The following is an 18802-nucleotide window of genomic DNA, read 5'->3' as shown; positions in this document are numbered from 1 at the left end:
CGACGGAATCGGCTAAAAACGGCTAAGTCGGGGCCGACGTCGGAAAACGTCCAACGACACGGAGAGTACAGTCGGGTGGGCGCGCTGGTCGGGATACGGTGAAAACCATGGCGCCGCAGCCAAAACGACGGAATCGGCTAAAAACGGCTAAGTCGGGGCCGACGTCGGAAAACGTCCAACGACGCGAGCGTACAGTCGGGTGGGCGCGCGCTGGTCGGGATACGGTGAAAACCATGGCGCCGCAGCCAAAACGACGGAATCGGCTAAAAACGGCTAAGTCGGGGCCGACGTCGGAAAACGTCCAACGACGCGAGCGTACAGTCGGGTGGGCGCGCGCTGGTCGGGATACGGTGAAAACCATGGCGCCGCAGCCAATACGACGGAATCGGCTAAAAACGGCTAAGTCGGGGCCGACGTCGGAAAACGTCCAACGACGCGAGCGTACAGTCGGGTGGGCGCGCGCTGGTCGGGATACGGTGAAAACCATGGCGCCGCAGCCAATACGACGGAATCGGCTAAGCCTGGCAGAAAATCTCTGCCGCGGCAGAGAAATGGCCATTTTCTCTGCCGCGGCAACAGTGTAGGGCTCCTTCACAAGCTGACGGGCAGGGCTCCCAGGGGGGGCTAAGTTCCCCAGGTATATTGGGGGGGGGGGTGGCATCCCTCCCTGTCAAGCGCCGGGTTTACCCAGCGCTTTTCTATGCTACGTCCCGCGGCAACTATACGTTGCCGCGTGGCGTGTCCCTCCGAGAAAGCGCTCATTCCCCGTCTATTGGCGGGGTACCAGGCGCAGTTGCCTTCGGAGAACGTCGCCCTGCAACGTTTCCGTTGCTGCGGTGACACCCGCGCGCTGTGGACACTCAGGACGCCTACACAGAGCAATCCCACCGTGCTTACGCGTGGTGGGAGGCTCGGGAGGCTTGACCGCTGTTGGCTACACGAGCGCATGAGTAGCTTTGGACCCGTGTCTGCCGGTAGTTCCCCCGTCTTCGTGCGGCCGACTACAGGCGCCGTGTCCCGTCATTCGTTTGGCTTATATGCTGATGTTGCCTTTCAAGTGCTTGCGTGCTGGTACCCGACCTACGGGAAGTGGTGCTTCTAACACGTTCGCCTCGCGGTGGACACCTTCGGGTGTGCTGCTGCGGCCTAACGGCGCTTGCGGCGTTTCCTCGTCGTTCCGGCACTCCTAGTGCCCGGTGCAACCAAGGCAGCCTCGCTCCCGCTGTTGGTCTCGGATGCTGCTCACGATAAAGAGTCTTGGCCCTTTTGGTTGCCAGGACCCGACCCTTAAGCTGCTCTCCGAATTTGAGAACAACCGTGAACAGGTGTTGCCTCTACCTCTCCACAGTTAGTGGTAGGATACGTAACATTCTATGCCGATCCTCAATCAAGTAGGATGAGCTTGGCCCGCCCAATCGCGACAACCGGCTCGGCCGTTGCCTCGGCCTTGACACGCAAGTGGAAGGGTGGACAAAGACCGACGCTGGATGTCAACGAGGACGTGCTACCTGGTTGATCCTGCCAGTAGTCATATGCTTGTCTCAAAGATTAAGCCATGCATGTGCAAGTATGAACCAATTTGAACTGTGAAGCTGCGAATGGCTCATTAAATCAGTTATAGTTTGTTTGATGGTACGTGCTACTCGGATAACCGTAGTAATTCTAGAGCTAATACGTGCAACAAACCCCGACTTCTGGGAGGGGCGCATTTATTAGATAAAAGGCTGACGCATATATTGCAAAGACAAAGACTGGAAATTTTAAAGGTAGCACTCAAGTAATTTACTTTGGAATGGCGGAGAAATACCATGTGGTAGGTAGGTATGGTGGACACAAATGGCATGGTTATTGGCTCAAGGATTTGGATGCACAAGAAGAATTCCTCTCAATACAAGGCTAGGCTAGCAAGGTTGTTTGAAGCAAACTCAAGTGTAAAAGGTGCAGCAAAGCTCACATATGAACATATTGTAACTATCATAAGACTTTACATTGTCTCCTTGTTGTTCAAACACCTCAACCAGAAAATATCTAGACTCTAAAGATCAATCATGCAAACCAAATTTTAACAAGCTCTATGTAGTTATTCATTAATGGGTACAAGGTACATGATGCAAGAGCTTAAACAAGATCTATATGAGCACAACAATTGCCAAGTATCACATTATTCAAGATATTAAACCATTTACCACATGCGGGGCATTTTCCGTTTCCAACCATATAACAATGAATGAAATAGTCCAACTTTCGCAATGAACATTAAAGATAAAGCTAAGAACATATGTGTTCATACGAAACAGCGGAGCGTGTCTCTCTCCCAAACAAAGAATGCTAGGATCCGATTTATTCAAACAAAAACAAAAAAAAACAAAAACAAACAGACGCTCCAAGTAAAGCACATAAGATGTGACGGAATAAAAATATAGTTTCACTAGAGGAACCTGATAAGTTGTCGATGAAGAAGGGATGCCTTGGGCATCCCCAAGCTTAGACGCTTGAGTCTTCTTAAAATATGCAGGGATGAACCACGGGGGCATCCCCAAGCTTTGACTTTTCAATCTTCTTGATCATATTGTATCATCCTCCTCTCTTGACCCTTGAAAACTTCCTCCACACCAAACTCGAAATAAACTCATTAGAGGGTCAGTGCATAATTCATATATTCAGAGGTGACATAATCATTCTTAACACTTCTGGACATTGCACAAAGCTACTAAAAGTGAATGGAACAAAGAAATCCATCTAACATAGCAAAACAGGCAATGCGAAATAAAAGGCAGAATCTGTCAAAACAGAACAGTTCGTAAAGATGAATTTTAAAGTGGCACCAGACTTGCTCAGATGAAAATACCCAAATTGAATGAAAGTTGCGTACATATCTGAGGATCACGCATGTAAATTGGAAGATTTTTTTGATTTTTCTACAGAGACTACTGCTCAAATTCGTGACAGCAAAAAATCTGTTCCTGCGCAGTAATCCAAATCTAGTATTGGCTTTACTATCAAAGACTTTACTTGGCACAACAATGCAATAAAATAAATATAAGGAGAGGTTGCTACAGTAATAACAACTTCCAAGACTCAAATATAAAATAAAGTGCAGAAGTAAAATAATGGGTTGTCTCCCATAAGCGCTTTTCTTTAACGCCTTTCAGCTAGGCGCAGAAAGTGTATATCCAGTAACATCAAGAGACGAAGCATCAACATCATAATTTGTTCTAATAATAGAATCATAAGGTAACTTTATTCTATTTCTAGGGAAGTGTTCCATACCTTTCTTGAGAGGAAACTGATATTTAATATTACCTTCCTTCATATCAATGGTAGCACCAACAGTTCGAAGAAAAGGTCTTCCCAATATAATGGGACAAGATGCATTGCATTCAATATCCAAGACAACAAAATCAACGGGGACAAGGTTATTGTTAACCATAATACGAACATCATCAATCCTCCCCAAAGGTTTCTTTATAGAATTATCAACAAGATTAACATCCAAATAACAATTCTTCAATGGTGGCAAGTCAAGCATATCATAAATTTTCTTAGGCATAACAGAAATACTTGCACCAAGATCACATAAAGCATTACAATCAAAATCATTGACCCTCATCTTAATGATAGGCTCCCAACCATCTTCCAACTTCCTAGGAATAGAGGTTTCAAGTTTTAGTTTCTCTTCTCTAGCTTTTATGAGAGCATTTGTAATATGTTTTGTGAAGGCCAAATTTATAGCACTAGCATTGGGACTTTTAGCAAGCTTTTGTAAGAAGTTTATAACTTCAGAGATGTGACAATCATCAAAGTCTAAACCATTATGATCTACAGCAATGGGATCATTATCCCCAATATTTTGAAAAATTTCAGCAGTTTTATCAATTTCAGCAGTTTTAGCAGTTTCAGGCAATTTTGCACGCTTTGCACTAGGAGTAGTAACATTGCCAACACCAATTATTTTACCATTGATAGTAGGAGGTGTAGCAACATGTGAATCATTAACATTACTAGTGGTGGTAATAGTCCAAACTTTAGCTACCTTATTCTCTTTAGCTAGTTTTTCATTTTCTTCTCTTTCCCACCAATTCAGCCATCAATCTAATATTCTCATTAATTCGAACTTGGATGGCATTTGCTGTAGTAACAATCTTATTATCAATATCCGTATTAGGCATAACTTTCAATTTTAAAAGATCAACATCAGAGGCAAGACTATCAACCTTAGAAGCGAGAATATCAATTTTATCGAGCTTTTCCTCAACAGATTTGTTAAAAGCAGTTTGTGTACTAATAAATTCTTTAAGCATGGCTTCAAGACCAGGGTGTACACTCCTATTATTGTTGTAAGAATTCCCATAAGAATTACCATAACTATTACCATTAACAGCAGGATATGGCCTATAATTGTTACCAAAATTATTCCTATAAGCATTGTTGTTGAAATTATTATTTTTAATGAAGTTCACATCAACATGTTCTTCTTGGGCAACCAATGAAGCTAAAGGAACATTATTAGGATCAACATTAGATCTACCATTCACAAGCATAGACATTATAGCATCAATCTTATCACTCAAGGAGGAGGTTTCTTCAACAGAATTTACCTTCTTACCTTGTGGAGCTCTTTCCGTGTGCCATTCAGAGTAATTTGTCATCATATCATCAAGAAGCTTTGTTTCCGCCCCCAAAGTGATGGACATAAAGGTACCTCCAGCAGCTGAATCCAATAGGTTCCGCGAAGAAAAATTCAATCCTGCATAAACGGTTTGGATGATCATCCAAGTAGTCAGTCCATGGGTTGGGCAATTCTTTACCAAATATTTCATTCTCTCCCATGCTTGAGCAACATGTTCATTATCTAATTGCTTGAAATTCATTATGCTACTTCTCAAATATATAATTTTAGCGGGAGGATAATATCTACCAATAAAAGCATCCTTACATTTAGTCCAAGAATCAATACTATTTCTAGGCAGAGATAGCAACCAATCTTTAGCTCTTCCTCTTAAAGAGAAAGGAAACAATTTTAATTTTATAATGTCACCATCTACATCCTTATACTTTTGCATTTCACATAGTTCAACAAAATTATTAAGATGGGCAGCAGCATCATCGGAACTAACACCTGAAAACTGCTCTCTCATAACAAGATTCGATAAAGCGAGGTTTAATTTCAAAGAATTCTCGCTGTAGTAGCGGGTGGAGCAATAGGTGTGCATAGGAAATCATTATTATTTGTGCTAGTGAAGTCACACAACTTAGTATTCTCAACAGTACCCATTTTAGCAGTAGTAAATAAAGCAAACTAAATAAAGTAAATGCAAGTAACTAATTTTTTTGTGTTTTTAATATGGAGAACAAGACAGTAAATAAAGTAAAGCTAGCAACTAATTTTTTTGTGTTTTGTTTAAGTGCAGCAAACAAAGTAGTAAATAAAGTAAAGCAAGACAAAAACAAAGTAAAGAGATTGGAAGTGGAAGACTCCCCTTGCAGCGTGTCTTGATCTCCCCGGCAACGGCGCCAGAAAAAATGCTTGATGCGCGTAGTTGACACGTCCGTTGGGAACCCCAAGAGGAAGGTGTGATGCGCACAGTAGCAAGTTTTCCCTCAGAAAGAAACCAAGGTTTATCGAACCAGGAGGAGCCAAGAAGAACGTTGAAGGTTGATGGCGGAGGAGTGTAGTGCGGCGCAACACCAGGGATTCCGGCGCCAACGTGGAACCTGCACAACACAATCACAGAACTTTGCCCCAACGTAACAGCGAGGTTGTCAATCTCACCGGCTTGCTGTAAACAAAGTATTAGATGTATAGTGTGGATGATGATGGTTGTTTGCAAAGAACAAGTAAAGAACAATTGCGGTAGATTGTATTTCGGATGTAAAGAATAGGACCGGGGTCCACAGTTCACTAGCGGTGTCTCTCCCATAAGATAGCAGATGTTGGGTGAACAAATTACGGTTGGGCAATTGACAAATAAAGAAGGAATAACAATGCACATACATATATCATGATGAGTACTATGAGATTTAATCAGGGCATTACGACAAAGTACATAGACCGCTATCCAGCATGCATCTATGCCTAAAAAGTCCACCTTCAGGTTATCATCCGAACCCCTCCGAGTATTAAGTTGTAAACAACGAGACAATTGCATTAAGTATGGTGCGTAATGTAATCAACACAAATATCCTTAGACAAAGCATCGATGTTTTATCCCTAGTGGCAACAGCACATCCACAACCTTAGAACTTTCTGTCACTGTCCCAGATTTAATGGAGGCATGAACCTACTATCGAGCATAAATACTCCCTCTTGGAGTCACAAGTATCAACTTGGCCAGAGCCTCTACTAGCAACGGAGAGCATGCAAGAACATAAATAACATATATGATAGATTGATAATCAACTTGACATAGTATTCAATATTCATCGGATCCCAACAAACACAACATGAAGGTTTACAAATAGATGATCTTGATCATGATAGGCAGCTCACAAGATCTAACATGATAGCACAATGAGGAGAAGACAACCATCTAGCTACTGCTATGGACCCATAGTCCAGGGGTGAACTACTCACACATCGATCCGGAGGCAATCATGGCGATGAAGAGACCTCCGGGAGATGATTCCCCTCTCCGGCAGGGTGCCGTAGGCGATCTCCTGAATCCCCGAGATAGGATTGGCGGCGGTGGCGTCTCTGGAAGGTTTTCCGTATCGTGGCTCTCGGTACTGGGGGTTTCGCGACGGAGGCTTTAAGTAGGCGGAAGGGCGGAGTCGGGAGAGTCACCGGGGCCCCACACGCTAGGGCCGCGCGGGCCCCCTCTAGGCCGCGCCGCCCTAGTGTGGCGGCGCCCCGTGGCCCCACTTCGTCTTCCCTCCGGTCTTCTGGAAGCTTCGTGGAAAAATAGGCCCCCGGGCGTTGATTTCGTCCAATTTCGAGAATATTTCCTTACTAGGATTTCTGAAACCAAAAACAGCGAAAACAACGAATCGGCTCTTCGGCATCTCGTCAATAGGTTATTGCTGGAAAATGCATAATAATGACATATAATGTGTATAAAACATGTGAGTATCATCATAAAAGTAGCATGGAACATAAGAAATTATAGATACGTTTGGGACGTATCAGTTGGCACGTGTGGGTAAAGTTGTGCACCCCTGCAAGGTTAAATCTTTTCGAAAAGCCGTGTCCACGGTTACGGACGACTTGGGAACGGACGTGGAGATCATAGAGAACATGAACCTATCGTAAAACTTGGCAACCAAGGTGTGTTTACGGATACCTTCTCCGGGTGTTGAGGGGGTGATCCGAGGATAGTGGTTCGAGATGATGAAGTTTGGTGGATACAACATGATGATCAGTAGAGCTAGTGATATCGCTCTCTTATCTCTACTATATTAAAAGGAGGAACTTGTTCTGTTTCCTCCGGTCGAAGATTCCGTCCTACATATTTTCTTAGACCGTTTTACCCTCCCACTAAATCGCATTATACGCAGAGATGCCACGGTACCGATTCGTTTACGTCTACTGCATCTTCTGCCACTGGGTCGCCTCCCTTTGTCGTGATCAGCGCCCCACCGCATCTCGCACCCCACCATCCACCCCTCTCCCCCGCATCCGGCGCCGTCACCGCCTCCACATCGCGGATCCGGCATCCCGCACACGAATCCGGCCGAAACCACATCTCCCTCGACCGTCCATGTCCTCCACCGCACCGATCTGGCATCTAGCGCACGAATTCGACACCACCTCTCCGCCGACGACCTGCCCACATCATCTCTCCTCGACTCACTCCGTACAACGTGCCGCCGATAGCTCCCCTTTCGCCCTCCCTCAAGATCATATGTGCCGGCAAAGGACGCCGCCCCGACACCTACTGCCAACGTGCCGCCGATAGCTACCCTTGCCGCCCACCCTACCAGCCCCTCCCTTCTGCTCGGCTACGCCGCCGAAGGCCGGCGCCGTGACACATTGGAAGCCATTGGAGAAGGATTGGCGATCAAGGAAGGGATTTTCTTGCATTCTGTCAGAGGTATAATTCCTAATTTTCCATGTAATCAACTAATCTCTTTGCTAAGACAATGGCCGTACCTACGCTACAAAATCTCAACTGGATATGATTTATTACAGTATTAAGGCTGCCATTTTGCCAGATTTGTAGATGCAACCATAAGCTATGACCAAATTGATTCATGCCACCGTTCAATGCTCTTTTCTCCCTTTGTATGTCAGCTTCAGTCAAAAAAATATGTTGAGGTATTTGCTGCCACTTATGATCTATTATCAAGTTTCATGTTTCTATCTAGACGCCCTGGATTTTAATTTATTGGCCTATACCAATGTGCTCCTGCATCCCACATTAATTTAACCAGTTATAATCAAGAAATAACTATAAATTGATTGATGGATCTTTAATAGTATATTTGTGCAAAGCAGAAATGAATTACTTTGTACCTTGTATATTTGGTTGATCACCATACAAAGCCCAAGTGCATGACAGGTGGAGTTTAGGAATTTGTAGCTTTAAATAGTTGAAATTCCTGATGGGATTATGTTCTCTACATGTTTCTTTGTAGAGATGAAATAGCTGATTGCAATGGTCAGCCATATAATCTTGCCCGTGAATGATACCATGGAAATGCTGATGTTTTCCTCTAACCAACAACTTCTGGAGTACATATTAGATAAATGTTGTTTTATCGCGTCGTCTGTCTCATCACCATGTTTCGATATGGGAAAAGTCATAAAAGATAGATGGTGTTTGAATAGTTTAGGGGTGGTAAACACATCTTAACAAGAGATTCGGTATGTTGGGTGCTCATTTACTCCCGCCGATTGATAGTTAATTCTACCATTTCTGACTATAAAATTACTCTTAATGATGGCAGAGACAAAATGAATGGGAGGTTCTGCTCTCTTCGGTCCTTTTTCACTTGGCGAAGTAGACTCATTTCAGCTGATTGAGCAATCTCTTTGATACACGCAGCAGCCCGAGCAGGTAGTGTAATCTAAAAGCAAGATTGATTCTTTTTTTTTACCTCGGCAGTCCGAACGAAACAATCAACTTAGGTTGATATGTTTGTGATATGTGTTCTCCTCGCTGAAATGGTGGAATCTCTATTGGGAGAAAGTTGTTAATGACTGCTTGGGGTGCTAATGCAGCATAACTTTTTTGTCAGTTTTTCCACTGTCCAAACTAAAATGGAACATAGATATGTCATGTTCATTTCAGTTGGACTCTTAGTAGACAACTTTTTTAGAATTGTTTTCTCCCACTCTAATTTTCGGATGCATATTAGTGTGTTGTTTTTCATTAGGGAAAGAGATGGAGCATGACGCTGAAGAGGACGAATATGAGGAAGATGGGGATAGCGCATAGGTGACAGAAGAGTTCAATTACATGGTTAGTACTCTTAAATTAAATGTAGGAATATTACATCATTTTGCATCAGTTTCTAAAGCCTTCATCTATTTTTCCTGTTTTGTAGGGTGGGTTTGGTAAGATGATACTAACATGCTGTTCTTGTTGCTCGGTATGGTTCATTGAGTACTACTTTTTTCGGTCAACAAAGATGCCCATGGTTAGAATATATATTTGCCATTAGATTTCCAGTTTCCACAAATTAAGAGTGCACACATGTTCAAATTGTGTTCTTTTAACCCATATTTCTCTCTTTTCTGGTGTAGGTTTTATCGTTTCCTTTCTCGAGAGATTCGGTACGTCGGGTGCTCATATTTTCATTGTTCTGTTGTTCAAACCCAATGAAAAATGTATATGCCTCTGAACTAAGCATAAGATTGACTTGCTAAATGTGAAATTTACTTTTAATATGTGTTAATGGTGTTTCTTATCATCCCTAATGCATCTCTGATTGAGTTATGGACCTTGCCATTTTTTCTTTAAAACTTTTATATCAGTTTGTGATTTCAGAGGTTTATCTGTAACTCGTGAGTATACTATGGTCATTATATGCAATTTTTATTTATCTTATACCATATTAGATAATATTGGTCAACTATGTATACATTTTGACATTAGGTTTCATTTCACCATTTATGTTCTTTAATGTTTGGTGTATCCGTCTAGATGACCAAGTTCCTTTCAGAATATGTTGCCTTTACATTCTGATGTTCCAAGTTAGTGGTCATATGCGTTGGGATACTGGAGAATATTCTCCGATGGAGTTCTATACAGGGTGCAGGGCTCCCAGAATAATCTCATCACTAGCAGCATTTGAAGGTAAAAAATGTGTGCATACTGCAGTTTGCATAAGCAGCAGACCTAGAGGATCGGGTGTAGGGCTTGAGCTAACGAATATCCATCCAACTATAAGAGGCATTTTCTTCCATTATTAACTGAAATATTCTTTTGCATTTGATTAGTAGTGATGGGCTGCTGGTAGTTGTTGTTTAGAAACTATGCTATTGAGACTAGCACTGATGGTGCATTACATCTGTTTTTAGCCTTATTTGAAGTGTTGTTATAGCATACAATGGTAATGGGCTGTTACAGTGTAGTTCACATAAGCATGGTTGCTTATTCCTAACTCCTGTGGTATTCTGATTTTTGGTCACCCTCTAAATTTTCTGGGGGGGGGGGGATCTGTTTCACTGCAGGGTGATATGGATGCGAAATTAAACTAAATATACCATTGTTCTCAGAGAAGCACATATTTCTAAAAGATTTCCAGAAAAACACATATTTCTATAAAAAAACATTGTTCTTTGTGAAGATTCGAAATTAAACTAACTACAGCTGTAGTTTTCCCGCTTACTTGTTACCAGAAATGATTTCCTTATTTCTAATTCATGTTTCATCTTCATGATTAATGTTGAAAAATATAATTCCTATAGGAATGGTTTAAGCACAACTTCAGTTTGCATTGCTGGAGGTGCTCCGAGTTACACTTATATTCTCCTTACTCTTGAAGCAATTTTTTTTGGGGTCAGATAAAATAATTGGTTTGGGAATAATTGGTTCGGCAATTTGTTTTAACAACTAATTTTGTATTTTGTAGTTTCTTCGTTGTAGTGGTTCATAAAGTCATGGCTGTCACGGGCTTTCTATAGACCGTAACCTTCCTTATGTATTTTCGGTCCAATAAGTGTTTATGTATTTTTATTTTTATGTTAAATTCCTTCAATTATTTTGAGAGAGTGAAGCTGTTTTCTTGAGGAAAAATCCATGCACCAGTTTCTTTAGTCATGTAAATTAATGAAGAGGATGTCATGCCAGGTTCGTTGAAGCTCTTTTTTATGGATGTTGGGATCGTCTTTGGTTTCCTTTCTTGGGATCTTAGCTTGAAATACTTGATCGGATATCACTGGTAATTATAATTACAACTGAGATAGTTCTACATTTGTTTATGAACCTATAATTTATGCTTTGTAAAACTTGATGATATATAATGTTAGCAAGAGTACGCTCTGTTTATATTCAAGCCTCACTTGAGAGTCATTTACATGTGCACGGGATATAGAAGAGTAAATGTGTAGAAGTGTATTATCAGTATTACAAAGATCATGGAGGCAGCTTTTCCCCATTTCAGGACCTGCAAGTTACATGTCATAGACCATAATGGACATGCTTGAAGTGGTAGTTTACACCCAATCTTTTGAAGTTCTACAACCATAGATGATGTTGATCAGTAATATCAGTCATATAGTTCTAGACGGTATATAATGTTGCGCCTAAGTAAATGTGCAATGTTGCTGCTATATGTCTGGTTCTGTAAGTATCCTTATATTTATTGGAATCGACAAAGAATGGAAACTGTTGTCTGCTGCTGCTGCTTCCTATTTTTTAATTGGAGCATACTTAGACAATCTCGGTATACAACAACATCTTAAAATTCTACTTGTAAGTATCCTTGGCAGGACCATATATAGATACTAAACAAAATACCCATGACTGCCTTGATGTAACTCTCACCGTTTGATTTCTGTTGTATAAATTATTGTGTACACCAAGTAAATGAAATGGATACTTTTGTTCTATTTCCAAAAAGGACAAAAATAGAGCTTTCTAATTTATGAACGATGATACAAGTAAAAAATGTCCATTGCCTGCCATCCCTACTATCTACTTTGTCTCTACATGAGGAGCACAAATCTGTGTTGGTAAGATTTTTCAAGAAAATATATGTTGACAATTTATACATCATCATTATGTATAAAACTCGAGAGAGTGCGGATACGGTTGGCTTTACATTGTTTACAATCCTTTTCTGCAAAGGTTTTCTAGAAAGAAAGTGTTAGGATTTCTATTCTGCAAAGAGTGTCGAGCCCCTTTTGTATGTTTGACATAGAAGGTTGCAATCTAGGGTATATCAAAGTGTTATTTCGATTAATCAGAAAGAAGTATTCTCTCAGTTATACTTGTGTTTACAACACCCACGTTTTATGAGACAATAATACATCCAAAAAGAGAGATTGTTGAGTTGATAGTTATGATGGTCCAGAACACAGGTGTGGGACTTACCGCAGAAGAGTAACAAAAATTAGAACTTGGAATCATGTAGATTCACAACAATGTTTTCTTGTTATTGCGATTGGTATAATCATGTTTAGTACATTATGATATCCTGATTTTTTTTGAGTTGCGTGCTAAGTTATGAATTATATATGTGCATGAGAAATAAATTTGAGAACCCGTGGCAACGCACGGCCATTTGTACTAGTCCCCTTTTAAAGGTTCTGAGTAGTCGAGCTTCTCTTCTTTCTTATCTTACAAAGGAAAACTGGCTTTATGCAAAAGAAGCTCCACAGAAAGCCCGCATACCCGCTTTGCTAAAAGGTTGTACTAAGTCTTGTTGAGTCCCTGTACTCAGCTTTGCATGCTTTTGTTTCAGACGAAGTTGCTCCAACAGATGATGGTTTCTAGGTCGACATCGACGAGTAGCTTGGGGTTCCCAGGTGGCAGCCTGGAATCTATGGGCTGGGACGTCGCCGTTATGCTCCTGGCCTCTTAGGCCTTTCATTATCTTGCTATGTTTAATAGCATAACTTCGCTTCCGTTGATTGATGTATGTCAGGTCAGTGACCTCTGCTTGTAATGCTTTGGTTCTTCGCTCAGTTATGAGCTTGTATTACTTCTTGAGTCGTAGAGTCACTATTGTGTTACCGATTCTCTCACTGTAGTCTCTCGAGCTCTAGGTTAGGCTTATGTCAGAGGAAGATCTGGTATTTGTCTAACCCTGATCCCGGGGGTGCCACATATAGGCACCTGTTGTCACCAGAATTTAACCAAGTCTGGAGATGGGCCGTGATTAAATGGGCTTAGAGGATATGCACGGAAAATATTCCCGAACCGGCCTTGTACAAGAAGTTTGGGCAAGATTGCCCGTGTATCTTTAAAATATAGTAGGTTACGTGTCGGTTAGAATTAAGAGATAGAGTTTAGCTCGTACACGGTTGGGTTTATTCCCAAGTTAGAAAGTCTACGGACTATAAATATGTATCTAGGGTTATTGAGAAAGAAGGACGATCACGTTCACAACAAATCAATCTAGGCGCATGATACGTCCAATTTGCATCACTATTTTATATCATAATTTGCTGTTATTCATTGATATATTTCATATTGGGACACAATACTTATGTTATTTCATCTATTTTGCATGTTTCATGATTATTTGGAGATCGCGCACCGGAGCCAGGATTCTGCTGGAAAAAGCACCGTCAGGATGCAATATTTCGGAAGATCAATTGTGGAAGGAAATTTCACCAAAAATACTATTTTTACAGATGACGAAGGAAGCCAGAAGGGGGAGCCAGCTGGACCCAAGGTGGGCCCAGACCATAGGGCGGCGCGACCCATGGCCTGGCCGCGCCACCTTGTGGTGTGGGGGCCCCACAGCCCCTTTCGCCTCCTTTTTCTTCGCGAAACCCTTCGTCCCGAAAACCTAAGCCACGGAGGGATCCTCACGAAGGGTTACAGCCGCCTCTGCGGGGCGGAGAACACCAGAGAGAAAAGAGCTCTCCGGCGGGCAGGAATCCGCCGGGGAAATTCCCTCCCGGAGGGGGAAATCGACGCCATCGTCACCGCCATCGACCTGGACATCATCTCCATCACCATCATCATCATCTCCACCATCATCACCACCGTCTCCACCGCTGGACATCGTCACCGTCGTAGCAATTTGGGTTTGATCTTGATTGTTTGATAGGGGAAACTCTCCCGGTATTGATTTCTACTTGTTATTGATGCTATTGAGTGAAACCATTGAACCAAGGTTTATGTTCAGATTGTTATTCATCATCATATCACCTCTGATCATGTTCCATATGATGTCTCGTGAGTAGTTCGTTTAGTTCTTGAGGACATGGGTGAAGTCTAAATGTTAGTAGTGAATTATGGTTGAGTAATATTCAATGTTATGATATTTAAGTTGTGGTGTCATTCTTCTAGTGGTGTCATGTGAACGTCGACTACACGACACTTCACCTTTATGGGCCTAGGGGAATGCATCTTGTACTCGTTTGCCAATTGCGGGGTTGCCGGAGTGACAGAAACCTAAACCCCCGTTGGTATATCGATGCAGGAGGGATCGCGGGATCTCGAGTTTAAGGTCTGTGGTTAGATTTATCTTAATTACTTTCTAGTAGTTGCGGATGCTTGCAAGGGGTATAATCACAAGTGTGTATTAGTCCTAGGAAGGGCGGTACATTAGCATAGGTTCACCCACACAACACTTATCAAAACAATGAAGATTAATCAGTCGTATGTAGCGAAAGCACTAGACTAAAATCCCGTGTGTCCTCGAGAACGTTTGGTCATTATAAGTAAACAAACCGGCTTGTCCTTTGTGCTAAAAAGTATTGGGCCACTCGCTGCAATTATTTCTCTCGCATTTTACTTACTTGTACTTTATTCATCTGTTACATCAAAACCCCCTGAATACTTGTCTGTGAGCATTTACAGTGAATCCTTCATCGAAACTGCTTGTCAACACCTTCTGCTCCTCGTTGGGTTCGACACTCTTATTTATCGAAAGTACTACGATACACCCCCTATACTTGTGGGTCATCAAGACTATTTTCTGGCGCCGTTGCCGGGGAGTGAAGCGCTATTGGTAAGTGGAATTGGTAAGGAAAATCTTTACTTGTTTTTGCTGATTTTATTTCTGCTCGTCTGCTATAAGTCATTATGGAGAGATCTTCTCTTCAATTTCTATTTGGGAAATCTACTACTACTGCAACGGTAGTGGATGAAGCGTCAGGTGAGGAAGTAATACCATATAAAATACCTATGAAAATTATTGAACGTGTTATGGATAACCGCTATGAAGGGGATGGAACTGTCCATCCCGGTGATCATTTACTGTTTTTGCATGAATTATGCGGGTTATTCAAATGTGCAGGTATTGCTATGAATGAAGTTAGAAAGAAACTATTCTCTATATCGCTGTCTGGTAAAGCGGCGCATTGGTATAAATTGTTGAAGAATGGTGATTCTCTTGATTGGGAGGACATTGTGCCTTTATTTTATTCCAAATTTTATCCTCCAAGTGAAATTCACAAAGATCGGAACCGCATTTATAATTTCTGGCCTCATGATGGAGAAAGTATTGCCCAAGCTTGGGGAGATTGAAGTCTTTAATGCTCAAATGCCCCATTCATGAGCTTCCTGGTAATGTTATTATTGATAATTTCTATGCAAGACTTTCTTTTCAAGACAAGACCTTGTTGGATACTTCTTGTTCTGGATCATTTACACGCAACAAAGAAGAGTTTAAAAGGGATCTTCTTGATCGGATCCAAGAAAATACTGAAGGTTGGGAGAACGACAAGGATAGAGAATCAGGTATAATCTATACCTAATAATAAAGAAAATAAGACTTCTTGTTGGTCCGTCTGTTTTTGCCCCTATTTTTTTGGTGAAATTACATCACCTGCCACCGGTAAGTGGAAAAAACGATTCATTAAAATATTCCGTACCATCGAGTGGAGGCCCGTGGCTTTCGGGTCGAGTTCTTGGGCAATCGTTTTTCCTGGGACGAGTACTTCTCGGACTCAAATTCCAATGGATTCCGTTTAATTGTGTGCCCCTCCTCACGAAGATCCGCCCTTATATACATCCTCTCCTCTGCTTGCGAGTCCCACACAAATCTTGCCAGATTACTCGGTTCCTTCCCGTGTGAATTACGCGTTTCCTTTGTCCCAAACCCGATTCAGAAAAATATAGGTGCGGAACGGCGAGTCGAATAGCAGAGCAGGCGAGGAGAAAAGCGGCGGCGCGGCGAGGGAACGCCGACGTGGTAAGCAGGAAGCCGGCGTGGAGGCATGGCGGCCAGATCGGCCGTCGTCGGTGCTGGGAGGAAGCCATGGATCGGATGTACTGAGTTCGAGAGATTCTCGATCTGAAGGCCCGAGGCAATGGGCTAGCGCCGGATTTTGGTTCAACATGCTTGTAGGTCGAGCGGAAGTTTCCGCGTGAATTGTGGGGAACCGCCTCTGTGCGTTGCGGGGGCTTGGGCGCCACCGGGATCCCGGCGACCCATGAGACCGGTGGGGCGTTGCTTGGATCCGCGTGATGCAGGGCACTGGCCGCTGCGACCTCCGCGGCGAGGCGCCCGTGGACATCACCATCAGGACAGGCTGGATACAATTCCAGGACGTGGATGGCGGCAGGGGTGAGATTTCTCCTACAAGGCCGTTAGGCCGATAAGTGGAACGCTGAGAAGTTAAATATCCTTGTCGCGCCCCAATTCTACAACGACCCCGGCTGGATCCACACCGTCGTCGAGTAGGATTTGCTTCTGTACACTGAGAAGACATGAGTCTGAAAAGACAAACTATTCACGCCCTGATGAAGTTAGTTCTGTTGAGCTGCCGAGTTGCCGCTCTGCAAGGATTTCTTTACATATCCTGATAAAAATCAGGATTACTGGAGTGGTTACTCAGTATCAAGGCCATTCTTCAAAGCAGTTGACCACGTTGATTCCGAGTTCATCTGTTCTTGGATACTGTCAGAGATTGCAGTGTCCAAAACTCTGCAGGAAGTTCAGGGAAACATGGTGCCCCTAGATGGTGTTCTGGAACCTGTGCATGCCTGTGATGTCGACGCAAGCTGGGATGCCACATGGTGAGCGATTTCTCCAACAACTCTCCTCAAGATTTTCCTGCAGAATGATGGCATGGTGAAACCACTAAGGCCAATCACAAAGGATGGAATAATCTCTACCGACAAGTAAAAGAAGCTGGATGTTTCGACTTGATCCATCCATCCTTTTTGTCGGTTCTCCACTACTGAAGTGTCTTGTGTTTTAGTAGCGTCTTTGTCTGTATTCTGAACAGATAGCTTTGCCATCTTTGATTACAGTGGTGAAAGCGGAGCAGCAGCATGGAGAGCTTGACGGCAAGGACGAGCCGGAATTACGTCAGTCTGGTGGCCCTAATATGTAGTGATCGATCACCTCTGAAGTTGTTGTTATCTCAGTATGCATTAGTGTACAAGATTATCCGTATTGCGTGTGCTATCTGCTAACCTCGCAGCTATATTTCATACGAAATATGTTTTGTTCGGAGAAACTTAGTTCAGTTTTCCAAATCTTTGTGTGCATTTTGTGATCTTCCGCTAGGTTGATAATATCGTGAATTTTGAGCGGCTATATATATGCAGCTGACCTACTTGAAATATTATTGTGTTACATTGGGTTTTATTTCTCAGCCGAGATTTCCGATATCTCGTCGGAAGACAGTTTTTCTGGTACCCACCGGTTTATTCTAAATTTTCTCAAATTTAAGTACCATAATTTTAATAAATTTTGAACAAAATTTTATATTTGTTTGAAAAATCTCAGCTGGTATTTAGATTGGTATTATCGAGATTTCCGGTAACCGAAAATACCGTGCCCACTGTAATTTTTTGGGGAGGAGAAAAAAATCTTTAAGTTAGCATTTTTAGGTCACACAACAAGGAGCACGATGTCGCTTGTTGAAGAACGGCACATGATGATGAGGATGGGTTGTAACAATCAGAGATGATGCAGCTTGAACACATTACTTAAAATTATCCCGATGCAACGCACGGGCAAATTTACTAGTTTATGATTATAAATGCATTGAAGCTTTTATGGATACTGATAAATTTCGTAATATGAGTGCTACATATGGTCTTGATTCTCAAGTTGCTGCAAATCTTTATAAAGCTTTTGCTTCTCATTATGAATTGCCTAAGAAGAATTTTGACAAGTATCATGAACCGTATAAAGATAAAATTGATTCATCTATTAATAAATGCGTTGTAGTTGAAACTGCTGATCATGTTATTCCTAAAGCTTATATTGAAAAAACTCCTTTCCCTGCTAAAATGAAGGAGTACTCTGTTATAAATAGTGCGGTTCATAAAAGTGAAAAGAAACCTATAGAACCTGAAGAACAAATAAAAGTTGAACCTGCTCGTTGCAATAGTTAAAGATCTTGTGACTGAAAATGTAGAGGATGGTCATATTATTTTCTCGTGAAGATGCCTCTAATATTGTTTCACATCCTAATAAACCCAAACAAGTTAGTGTTCCTATGCTATCTCGTTAGAATTGGTGATCATTGCTATTATGGTTTATGTGATATTGGTGCAAGTGTTAGTGCTATACCTTATGAGCTTTACACGGAGATTATGCACGAAATTGATTCTTGTGAACTTGAAGATATTGATGTGGTTATTCAGTTGGCTAATAGAGAAACTATTTCTCCAATTGGTATTGTTCGAGATGTGGAAGTCCTATGTGGTAAGATTAAATATCCTGCTGACTTTTTGGTACTTGGTTCTGCTGCTAGTGATTATTGTCCTATCATTTTTGG

This window comes from Lolium rigidum, chromosome 7 (genome assembly GCF_022539505.1).
Source record: "Lolium rigidum isolate FL_2022 chromosome 7, APGP_CSIRO_Lrig_0.1, whole genome shotgun sequence".
NCBI lineage: Eukaryota > Viridiplantae > Streptophyta > Magnoliopsida > Poales > Poaceae > Lolium > Lolium rigidum.
This window is presented reverse-complemented; position numbering follows the sequence as displayed.